Raw genomic sequence first — 9,320 nt, forward strand, 5'->3', positions numbered from 1 at the left:
GCATAAAATAAGAGGCTGTAATATTCAAAACACAAAGCGATTAGGATTGTGACGAGACTGCAGGAGAAGGAAGCTCAGGGGAAGGGCAGATCAGCCAACTTCTCAGGGTACCAATAAGCTTTTTATCATACAGAAACTTTGTCTTTTTTCTAATTTGTTCACAGTTTCTATGTTAATTTATCTTCTCACTTGAGGCCTCCCCACTAATAACATACAAACAAAAGTTTCTTGGGAGGGAATGTCAGCTGCTCTATACATTGAGCGTATTCTTGTTCTAAACCTTTACGTGCTTCTATGGCATTGTGAAACAATGCACCTCAGTCCCCTGTAAGACAACTGTGTCTCAAGGACGGTTGCAGCAACGTTTATCTGCACATAAGGAAGAGCTATGTATTATTTTCACCAGTTATGTGATAAAATCTATCTTCTTACATCCCTGCCTCTTTGCCAAAAATACCTCTAGTCAAGCATCTGAGCAATTCTGAGAAACTTTACTTTTTTTTTTCTTTTTTTCTTTTTTTTTTTTAAAGAGGCCCCAGGTATTGAATAGATTCCCCTTAATAGGGAATGTTTTTACCTTGCAGGAAGGTTAACGATTAGTCTGGGACAACCAGGATGTTTGAGGATCAATAGTACCTAATTCACCACTATTAGAAATAAGGAACTTGTTGCTGCAAGAAAAGAGATGCTCAATGGCACATTTAGCATCACTGTCTCTTGCATGGAGGAACCAACATGTGAGATGTAAAAGCGAGGAATGTTTGATTGATGGTGACTGGGCTGAGTTCATCTGATGGCTCTCAAAGAATTGTTTTACCTATAATCTAGCTATTATCTCCTGATTAATGTCAGGCATCCAATTCACACTGCTAACAACAACCACCTGTACCACATTTTTATCTATGCTGTGAGATGGGGGAAGTACTATTGGTCCAATTTAGATGGTATCAGCTTGCAGTTAGAACTATATTGGGAGGATCAACCACCAACTTAACAGGATACAATTGTTTTAACAGCATTTGTGGATAACTAGTATGGGATGTCTAAAAGCCCAAGTTTGAGCAAGTCACCTAAGACTCCCTTAATAGTCATGAAAATACAATAGATATCTCCAGAGTGTGATTTTTCTGACCTCTTTTAGACATCCTATCTTGCGATAAGATAAATTGCTCTCTGGAGATGCCTGTTTCTCTCTACTGATAATAAAGGGAACTGAGGATACCTGCTTCAGACCTTGGACAGATGGTGCCTAAATTAGAGATTGCACCTTTGCAATCATTCAGAAAGTTTAAAACAGAATTAGCCTCCACATTTGGGTGACAGGAAGGAATGAAAGAAAATAAGAGCAGGGAAATTCATGTACTTCCATGTATAGTGGAAAAGTTCCAGTATTGTCAAATATAAAGGTGAATAACTAATTTCACTCAGAAGCTGGCAGAAATTTCCAGATCAGCATTAGCTTTATTAGAAGATGAAAAGTAAGGAACAGGTGAATGTGTAACTGAAGGTAGAAAAGGTGACAAAAAGCAGAATCTATCCCAAAGATTGTTTTCTTCTCTTGCATCAGTCAAGTGAGAAGTGAGTCCCTTAAGCTCACTAATAAGACTTGCCTGGTGCTTTCTGTACAAAACTTTCAAAGCTCTTCAGAAATCTGCATGAGCATTATTGCCCTTGATCTATAGAGGGAGAAGATGAGGCACAGAATGGCTATAACTTGTCAGAGATCATATGATTAACAAGTAGTGAAGTTGAAATCAGAGCTCAAATATTTTAGTCCCTTTTGTCTGATCTGAATAGTAATTATTGCTACTCTGTCAAATGCATAATATTGCACAACTTGTTCTTAGGCATTTATAGAACATCCTGGAATGACTGAAACATTTTTAGAGACTCACTTTTTATTGGTAAAGCTTGTGAAAGGAATTCCACTTCTATTGCCAATAGGAGTTGATAGCCAGAAACAATCCAAATTTATAATTGCCCACTGAGAAGGCAGCATGCAACTGCTCTGAAGTGCAGCTACATTACATAGGTGGAGAAAGTCTCTGAAAAATTATGGTTAGAATTTTCTACTTGCTGTGTTTCCTGTTATTCTAGTTGTACTTTCTCAGGCTAAGTTTTGGGTGTTGATATTCTTTCCTGTTAGCACTGAAATCTCAGATCTTCTCTCAAAGTCTTAGGCAGGACAATGACTTTTAAGAGCAAAATAAATCAAAAGTAGTCCCCAACCCGTAGCACCAACACACTGTAAACAGCACCTGGAATAATTCTGCAGGCAGCTCTCTTGCTTTTAACAGCCACATCCCCTAAGCTTCTTGGGAGCACAATCAATCACAATGACACGACAAAAATATTTAATAACTCATATGAACCTCTATAACTTATGAGGTAATAGTTCAAATGATAAATATATCTGCATCAGCAAACTCCACCCTCCTGAGTGCAGTTTCTGCATTCTGAACTTGGTTAACACCTATTTGAGATCAGTGGTCAAAAGCATGATGCTCTCTTCATTTACTTCCATTTCACCAGAAGACACTGTGTCTGCAGTTTGAATGCAATAAGAAACGAAAGAAAATCAAAGTCAGGCTATATTACAGAAGGATTAAACATTTAAATATGTGTGATTTCTAAAGCTGACATTGTGAACAAGATTAAAACAAGGTGTGTGAGAGTCTAACTTTTATTGCACAGCTCGTTCTAGCACTCGTATTATCTTGAAGCTGTATAAAAGAGATCAGAGATTCATCTCCCATTTTCAGCTCACAAAACAAAATGATGAAATACATGTTAAAAACATTAAATCACACTAGAAACATCAATTCTTAATTAAAACATAGATGTGATTAGAATGGTAAGAACTTCGTTAAAACAAAATCCAGGAACTGCAAGCAACACGAACTGCGGTCTGAAAAGAAATCATAACTTCAAACGCTGAAGTTTGTTGGAACACTTGCTATGAGAAATTTTGGAAGGAAGTTTGAATGAAAACTGCAGTGCTTACCTGATTGTTATTTTGGGAAGGAGAATTTGGCTGTTGTTCTTAGTTCTCAAAAAATTAAAACCAAATAAAATGGTGTTTTATTTAAATTAGATTTTTTTACTAGACTATGAAGTTTGACAGGCTGAATCCTGAATAAAAACCCAAGAAAATGTGTGGCCAGCAATGTTGCAATGAATTTTATGCAATGATTCCTTCAGTTGCATGTACCACAGATTTGTAGATCTGTAAATGACCAACTCCACTGTAGGATGAGTGGGAGCACAAGGGACTTTTAGATCATGAGAGGATGAGCTCTTATGGTCGGCGATAAGACACTCAATTGGCTATAGATCTGGCTGAGCTGTTATGGATGAGGAAAAGGACCAGTCTGAACACATGAATAGATGTCAGTCCATGATAAGTTTCCTTTTAGTCAGAAATATTCTATTTTTTTTAAATCCCAGTTGAGTCACTTTCCAAGCCAAGCTTTTTCAACTTGACTGTGCCCAAATACAGTAGTAGTAACTAGAATTTAAATCTTCATTCTGTGAGGTCCTGAGTGCCTTCCCACTCCTGTTGAAATCATTAAGTATGCTCAACACTTTTCAGAATTAATCCTTTTTATTTTACTATTTTCTATTTTATTTTTAGCTGGCATTATCTTCATAGAGAGAATTCTTAAAAACATCATAGTTTCCCTTGTGATAGTAAGGAAAACTTTTTTAAGAGTTTGATTTTCATTCTAAATTAAACATCAAAATGAGAAAAAAAGGATCATGTTTTTATTTTTTTAAATAGGCAGATGAAAGATTTTGTTATTAATAATTGACATGAAAGCCTTTCGTCTTGAACACTGGTGTATGTAAACCTCAATAAAATCCTAAAAGTGCTTTTGTAGAACAAGAACAGTCACAAAAATCTGAATAAAGCCACCTTTTCAAAGAACACGATGAGAAAGGGGAAAACTCTTAGATGTGCAGAGCAACACATTTTACATTCATGCCCTAGTTATTAGGAGGCTTTGAAGTATTCACTGTTATGGAATACAGTGTATACTGTAATTCATTTACTGCCTTCATATGGAGCTAAAAAGTTCCTGCCAAAATACTTTGGCTCTTTATGTGAGCATGAGAATTCGGGAGGGGGAAAGGAGGGTGGGAGAGTGGAGAGGAGGTGAAATAATCTTTCCGTCTAAATCTCATGTAGTTCTTAAGGTTCAACTACAGAAATAATCATAGCAAGGCGTGCTTGAAACTAAAATAATTAAACACTTAATGGGAAAATTGTAGCAATTTTTTTTACTCTATAGATCATCTTCTCAGATTTTCATATTGCAAAAGATGAGAAAACAACTGTTTACAGACTGAAGCTATATTCCAGAAGAAGCTATAAGAAGAAGAAGCAGAAGTAGCAGAAGAAAAATTCACTTTCTTTCAGAACTACTGGATGTCCAAAGCTTTAGCAGGGCACATGACATAGCTTTGCTGCCCAACCACTGTTTTTACTATATATATATATCTTTATACACACACAAGCAAGTTCTATTAATCAGAACTCCACTGCTGTAAAATAATGGGCTAGGCTAAAAATTTTTGATGTTTAAACTAATAAACAGAGAACACTTGTTTATTTGCTATTAGTGGATAGAAGTGTCACAGCTTATCTCAGCAGCTAATAAAACTGGAAGTGTATTGCAGAAGGAAAATAATTTTGAGGCTTGCATGTGGTTGCAAGAGTTGGGTATTCAATGGGAAGTCACAGATAAATGGGGAGATTTCAGCAAAAATAAGAGTCAGCCATCATATCTGATCACTGCAAAACATAATTTCAATTTGCGGGAGAGTTTGCCAAAAGAGGAAAACTTGGTTGGTTAACTGGAAGAGGTAATCAACTTCAGTGAGTAGGTGGCTATTCTGCATCTTTTTTTCTGTAGACTGTACATGCATTCCAGATGGTAAATATTTTTAGTTGCCATTTTTGTTCTTATTTTATAAGAGATTTAGAGATCTCAGAGGAAGCATGTTCATTTTCCATTATGCTAGTTTAAAACCTCTAATGAAGTTTGAGAGTAGAATTTGGCCCATAAAACACAGTCCTATGTCTATGATACATATTACACAACCCCCTAAGGAACTTCAATAAATACAGTTATTGAACTACAGTAACATTAAAATATGCTTCTGGGCCCTTTGGTTTCTTCTATACTACAAGATTTCTGTGAATTGTTGTTTACATCAGCACTTGTACAAATGGGAAATCAAATCATTAATTTATAAAATGACATCTGGAAGTCTTAATTTCTGATTGATCTAGTTCCCTCTGGATTTTCCATGTCATCCAGCACCATAGCTTTTGAACATAATGTAACTTAAGTAGGTTAACATCCCAAGATTCTGGGTAGATCTCAAAGACATCACCCCTCTGAATTCTTAACCAAGACTGAAAAGTTATTTTAATTCTTACATCTTTCAAGCATATCTTAAAAATCTATGAGGTAAATACGAATAGTTCATAACACTGGCTCTGGATGGATGTTTCAAAGATTCCAGATAGACATAAAATTTTTACTATGGCTGCTAACAGAGTGGGATGACTAATTCAGAAACAAAGGAGGCGGCTGCCTATGCTTAACCATTTATTTTTTCTCTACATTTAATAACTTTTAATTTCTTGCATAGTCATCCTCTTCTCTCCTTCTCTCTTATGGAGTAAGGACATAGCCACGATTTTCAGATTTTGGCCACATCTGTTTTATTTTCTTTGTCATCTTTTTTGATCCATACTGAATTGCTGAGCTTGACAGTCTGCCTTTCACTGGTGTCTGAATCAGTTCACGGGTGGAAGACAGCAGTTACCAGCCTCTGCACTTAGAGATGCTGTAAGTACCTCCCAGCTGAATGGTGGAGCCACTCCTGTATCTTTCTGCTCAAGGAAAATAACCTCAAAAAAGAATATTTGTTCTCAGCAGCTTAAGTGAGAATCAGCAGTCGAAAAGACAATCCAGCTGAGTGAAGGAAAGGGCAGCCCATGCCTGTGCACACACTGAGCAGCCGTTACCATTTTCTCCCATGCTTGAAGGAGAGCTACCATGCTCTGTGCCCAGATGGTCAATGCTGATCTGCAGGCACCAAGAGAAGAGCTCAGCTGCTCCCACAAAGCCAGCGTCTGCTTCTGGTGGCTATCAGAGCCTGGTGGTGGCAGTGCTCCTCTCCTCTCACTTTTGAGAAAGCAAAAACTGGTCTCCATTGGCCAAGAGCTGATAAGTGCATTCTGCTGAAGTCCAAAGAGAAGAGGCACGATCCCACCTGAATGTAGCGGATAAGAGCTGCAGGGGTCAGGGAGAGCCACTGAAAGCAAAGGATGTGGTAGCCCAATTTAGGAATAAGATGTAGGCAAATGAATGTGCAGGCATAGATGTTCTCTCTGGTAGTCTGCCCTGAAATTCTCCCTCCTCACAAGCACATTTTCTATGTAATCTCTGTGTTTAAAAATCCTCTTTTGATGAAGCAGTAACCTCTTTTCTGCTCTAGTATTTCCAAACATGAGCTCTTTTTCTTAATCTTAGATGCATGAAGTGGAACTATGTACACCGAATCTTCTGTAAATGAAATCCTCAAAGATACTGGTGTTACATCTGCATTAGTTAAGTAACACCATGCAAAAGGAACTGATTTGCTGGCTGACCTCCATGATGCTCTATGCATTTGGGATATAAAGGCAGAGAACTCATACCAGCCCTAGCTCGGTGCTGTGACTTGAAGGCCAACTAACAACTGGACTGTCTTTTCAAAAAGTTGCCTTAAGAAGAGCAGTAACTGGTCCAAGTGAAAACATTAATGCATATGCAGCCCCCATCTCCTGTTCAGTGTTTTGATCCTCCTGCATATCGATAATGTTTTCTGAATTACCTGGTTCACAATAAATGCTTCTGTATTGAATGAAAAAAAAAGGGTGTCACAAGGTCAGCCACTGAGTCTTTTTGGACACCCTTCTGGCTTGGCGCCTTGTCAGCACAGTTCACTGTTGCCTTTTAGCTGGTGCCTGAATAACACTGGTCACACTGCTACTAACTCTGCAACTCATTTTTTTCATTCTCTCTCTCCTCACTATAAATGCCATGTAAAAGAAAATCCATTGCTTTTCTCAGTATCAAGTAGATTAGATTTGCTGTATTGCCCTTGTCTAGAAAATCTTATCAAAGAAAGATGTCAAGTTTGTCAACACCTACCTTTAGCAAACCTGTGTTACATTTTATCTTACTCTCTACTTCTGTCACTGTTTTTTTATTCCGTTTCTCCTGTCATAATTCTCTCCTTCAGATTCCCTTCCTGAAGCTTTGGTGTACTAGCAATTAAGATGAACAGCTTGTTCCCTTGCTGAATCACTTCTTCCCCAGTCCTTAAATACAGATACAGTAATAGAGCTGCTAATAGTATATCATGCTACCTGAACTTACATATTTTAAAAATCCTCATGAAATAACCCATTATTTCCTATGCCTGTTCTTTTCATACTACTTTAGCAGATGTTAGCTGATATTTTGTTAAAATGCATTTTGTTTTTCTCCTGCTTCAAAACTATATAAGCTATCTTGCCCTTAACATCAAGTCTGGAAATAAAATATTTATAGAAAACCAAAGTTGTTTTTTTTGTTTTGTTTTGTTTATTTTTTTAATAGAAGATATCGGATTCATTTTCAGTTCTTGCCTCTTCCATATCAGCTTCATTTTTTTTGTTGTTGTTGTCTGATTTTGTATAGTGGAGGAACCACTCACTGCTTATTTTCATCTCCTTGCAAAGATTCATACAAAATCTAGTCATTCTTTCTTAATATCTATTATTATCTATGAACATGGCTTTCTTCTGTCTGTTTCTTTCCAGTTCTCTTTAAAATGTTGTTACTTATCTTGGCCTTCTTAGAGTTCTCCTCTGAAACTTTTCCTCTGGTGCTGAATACAAATTCTGTTTAATATCTGTTCTTTTTTACTAATATGTGGAGAAAACTTAGTGTATGTGTAACTTAAGAAACAAACAAACAAAAAAAGAAAAACACCAACAAACTACAAGACCAACATTTTTCTGTATAACTAATTTTCTTAACTTTTTCATCAACCTTTCCTGTCTTTTGACTTGGTTATACGTCAAGAAGGGAGGAGTGTTGGTCTCTTCCATTCAGTTCAGGCTTAATCAACTTTTTCTCACTCAGAAAACACTTATTTTCCAGTATTTTCTGTAATGCATACTTCTAAAAAAGTATATATAGCATCCCCTGCTGTTAGCTTTAGGGAAATTCTGGTTATTCAAGGTCTTCTGGAACTTTCCATAATTAGTTTAAGTTAATCAACAAAATTATTTTGTATCTTTTAAGGAAAACTGCAAGGTACAGCAGGGACTCAAATAACTTCATCTTTTTCTGTCCACATCCAGAGCAATTTTCTGACCTGAAATTGCTTACTCCTCCTGGAATGAATTTGCACAGGCACATTCCCAGGCAGTAAAATATAACAAAACAGATTGTTCTGCAGTAAATAACAGATTCTATTTGAAACTATCTTATATTTTAAAGACCTGCAAAGTAGACCTAATAGGGGAAAATGAACACTGTTTTTATTTAACTCATGACATGATAAGGCAAAGAAAATCAGTCTAGTTGGACTCACAGATATCTGAAATAGTCTTCATAAAAATATGGGAAAATAAGTTCTCTATAATTTGATACATGCTCATAAAAAGAAGTTTATTTCATCAGATCTATGAAAAGTTTGAGATATAAACATAGCTGAATAAGATAATCTGTTGAGAACAAAATGTGTCAAGCAACCATTTAAAAAATTAAGAGGGTGGGGGGGAAAGCTGAATTTTTTAGAGGAGCAATTGATGAACCCAAGAGACAGTGAAAGACAAAAATCAAGTCGCCATGTTACCTAAGTGTGCTTTAAATTCATAGCTTTAATAACTGCGTGAGGCCTTCAACACTTGATTTTTATTCTAATTTCAAGGATGCACTACCACTCTTAAGTGAAACAGCAGCTGTTCAGCTCAGAGTGATACAATCAGTGTTTTTTGTTGTTCTTGAGTTTTTGAAAAAGGCATATTTCAAAAACTGATTGCAACCATAGTCTGACTACAGCAGAACTAGGAGACAGTGGTTTGGGAAAATGCAAACAAGCACTGCTTTATTGTTATTTATACTGATTCTTATCCTGTCATTCTTTTATTGCTTAAAGAAAGAGCAAGTTAAAAATATGGTGGGAAGTTATTGTGTTGGCAGTGGTATATGCATTTCCTAAAACAAACAATTTAAAGGCCCATTAAACAAACATCTCTCATTCCTGAC

The sequence above is a fragment of the Phasianus colchicus genome, chromosome 1 (genome assembly GCF_987193195.1).
Source record: "Phasianus colchicus chromosome 1, bPhaCol1.hap1.1, whole genome shotgun sequence".
Classification (NCBI taxonomy): domain Eukaryota; kingdom Metazoa; phylum Chordata; class Aves; order Galliformes; family Phasianidae; genus Phasianus; species Phasianus colchicus.